Genomic DNA, 3,314 nt, shown 5'->3' with positions numbered 1-3,314 from the left:
ACTACCCTGGTAGTGCCTATTTATGCTGCCAGAGGTGAGACTGGACCCATGCCCATGTCCCTACCATTCAACGATTCCTGCTGACAATCCCAGGAGTCCTGTGTGGACCTGTATGGGGAACAGCTGCATGAACTGTAAAGTTGTCAAACCAAATTCACCCCTTAAATAACTGCAAAGTCTCATAAAAAATAAATTTATCTTCATGCTTTATTATTTCAGCTGCATTAGATTTCTCAAGTAGAAGGTGCTGACAAGGCTCAGGTGAAAAGGATACTGTCACTATAGCATGAGTAGCCACATGACCTCCAAACTCCAGAGTGATCGCAGCATTCTAAAAACGGGAGACAGAAAAGCTGCTGTGCTAAATCTCCTCATCTTCACAATCACAAATGAAAGGAAAGGGCAGAAAGGTTTCTTTCAGGATGTGGTAATGAAGTTGTGCAGATTTGTCTACAATTCCCTACTAAAGTCCTGTAAAGACATGTGCCTGAATAGCTGGATTTCTAAATCTTACAATAACATTTCTGTACTTCCTCTGGTTGTAAGAACACGGGAAAAAGAAAAACCAGAAACTATGTTAAGAAAAATAACATTTTTCATGGGAGATTCTGGCTACTTTAGTTTGGTAAACTAACATAATGATTTAAAATTTCTTAACAATCAAATCTCAGGTGTGGGATTCAGCTCCAGATCATAGGCATCTAAATGGAGGGGCTTAGTTGCCATCTGAGGTGCTGTAAGGCAACCTGCCTGTGCCTCAGCTGCTTCTCCAGAAGGGCACAGATCTCCCATATACCCCACATTATATCTGCCAGCCTTTTGCTTCTGTGTCCTAGAACATTGAATGCTTATGTTCACTGAAAACTGTACAGCTATTTGACTCATTTTGAAAGAGACATCTGAATCCCCCTCCAGAGTCCATTAGCTGAATTGACTGGATTTCCACTCACTATAATGGGAACATGACACGTAGACAGGAAATTAAAGTGCCTACAAGCTAGAATTGACTGCCCCCTATCCCTCCCCAAAGAGTTTAATGTTCACCAAATGTAAAGACTCAATAAGAGGCATGTGAAGACATGGACATAAGAAGCTTCACTGAGCTTCTCATCAGTTTAGTGTTCCAGTTTCACGCCATTTAGCAATCCTTTAAATCACCGTCAATAATAACACTCAGGAAACACGTTTCAGCAAATGTGGTTGATTCACAGGCAAACTTAAAGCCGAAACAAATCTAACAGATCTTTCAGTGGCCACTTTTTGCATCCAGTTCAGAAAATATTTGGTATTCTTTAATGAAATTAGCATCTCTGTTTCAGACTTAAATTAGACAGGTTCAACAACTCTTAAAAACAAACACAGAACCCATAAAAGCTCAACATAGCTTTGCAGAGGATTGGCTCCTGCCACATTCAGGAGCTTGACAGTCACAGCCATCCAATCTAAACTAACAGGCTCTGCCACTCAGTGGGGTTTGGCAGAAAAAACTTCCTACCACAGAGCTCAGATTCATGGCTTCCAGAGGGGACATGGCTTGGCCTTGGACCTTGGATCACCTCAAACTTGTGTGTCTGGTGGTCACCGGCATTTGGCTATGCTAGGTGATCACCACAGGACCTGCTCTGCTTGCTCTGCCCTGGCACTGTTGGGATTGTGCCTTGCCAGGGCAGAGGACACTGTGCTCGCCTGCCTCACTCTCACTCTTGGCTCACTGTTCCACAGTATGTTCTATTGTGTCAAAGGATTTTCTGTGAAGACTGTAGAATAACTAGCTAGGTAATAAAACAACAATTAAAATTCAGTGTAATTAAACATGAAATTATACATGAGGAAAACTGTTCCAACCTTATATGTACCAATGATGGCTGCCTAGCTGATTTTTTACTACTCATAAAATTTGGGTGTTACAATGAAACTGTTTCTATCATAAGATTCTTATTTAGGCATTTTTATCTGTCTAGCTAGAATCTATCCTGTGAGGCACAAATAGGAGTGACTGAAAGCAAAAGCAGCAAAAGCCCCAGTGCTGTTGCTGTGTACCATTCTGTCCTGTGTGTGAGTGTTGTCCAGCTGGATGGCTACATGAAGAGGTTTAATGGTAACACTGCTCAACTTTCTGCCCCAAAATGTAAGCAGTCTGTGAGAAATTTATACTGCTGTGTAACCCAGTAAATTTCAAAGGGAGTATACTGTGCTCTGGCTTTCCTTATCTGACACAGAGGAAAACTGCATGCATTCATTCACATCAGCCTCTATCAGTCAGTTTGGAGTTTCCAAAGCATCCAGCCTTGTGACATCAGGGAAACAGTAGCACTGCACAGAAAGGGTAAATGAAGCAGAGAACATCTCAGTGACTTAGCCTCTCTGAGAAGAAGTCCCAGAACACTTGCTTCCTTTTAAATACAGCAATGCGAATACTGCGAAAACTTGAAATCTAGTGCTTGTTGGAGTTTGTCTGTAGATGTACACGAGGTTTAGGATTTATTCTGATTGCAATGTTCCAGACAAGGGAAGAAGGTAGCTCCTTTTAGGGATAAATAAAACTGTAGTGAGCACATCTAATCACGTTGAGTGTTCACAGAAGCATGGCCTGGCAAGAATGTTTTCTTTTACCTGGCATTGCCTCTCTGCTTGGGATAGTATGGACAGGTTCAGAAGAAAACAATATTAATTCAAATTTGGATTCACAAAAAGCTTCTGGTTTTTTTCCTACCATTTATTATTGTTATTCTGTTTCGTTGCAAATCTGTGCTTACTGCCTGTTGGGCCACAAAAATTGGCATAATATATATCAGCATAATATGGCATGATATTGAATGAGATGCAAAGATAACAAGAGACATGCTTGAAAAGAAACCAGAGATCAGAGGAGAAAAGCCAGGATACACAGTGAGGAATTCCAGTTTAAATTTAAGAAAAAAGAAGAGGCATTTGAGTTACTATTTATGTTTTTACAGAAAAGAATAAAAAGGTTTATTTTCCTTAATGTTGAACTGTTTTAAACACTGCAGAGCGAGTGAACTTGGTGTACTAAGAATCCAGACCAATACCTTTAACTTAGTGACAACAATTTATGTGTGTTTTGCTTTGTTTTCCCTTCAGCCACCTCTCAAAAGCAATAACAACCGAAACCGCCCATTCATCACCTTCTCTTTGATCTTCACTCTTGATAACAGCTATTTTGCATCTTCATTCAAATCACTCCACCCCATTCCTTGCAGTAATATTAAAGAAAAACTTCCTGTTTCTGGATGCCTTTCTGCAATAAATCCAATTACTGCAGCTCCAGGGAGGGGTTCAGTTGGCAGCAAATG

General features: G+C 40.6%; 1 long non-coding RNA gene across 1 annotated transcript; it reads right to left on the bottom strand.

Moving 5' to 3' along the window:
• Positions 1-189: 189 nt before the first annotated feature.
• Positions 190-2,209, bottom strand: LOC128784274 (uncharacterized). The gene is made up of 2 exons (XR_008429420.1): positions 2,041-2,209; positions 190-375 (listed from the first exon to the last, which is right to left on the bottom strand). It is a non-coding gene; the product is annotated as an uncharacterized LOC128784274 (long non-coding RNA).
• Positions 2,210-3,314: the final 1,105 nt, after the last annotated feature.

Source organism: Vidua chalybeata, chromosome 2 (assembly GCF_026979565.1).
Source record: "Vidua chalybeata isolate OUT-0048 chromosome 2, bVidCha1 merged haplotype, whole genome shotgun sequence".
Taxonomy (NCBI): domain Eukaryota; kingdom Metazoa; phylum Chordata; class Aves; order Passeriformes; family Viduidae; genus Vidua; species Vidua chalybeata.
Note: the sequence above shows the minus strand (reverse complement) of the source record. Positions and strands in the feature narration are given on the sequence as shown.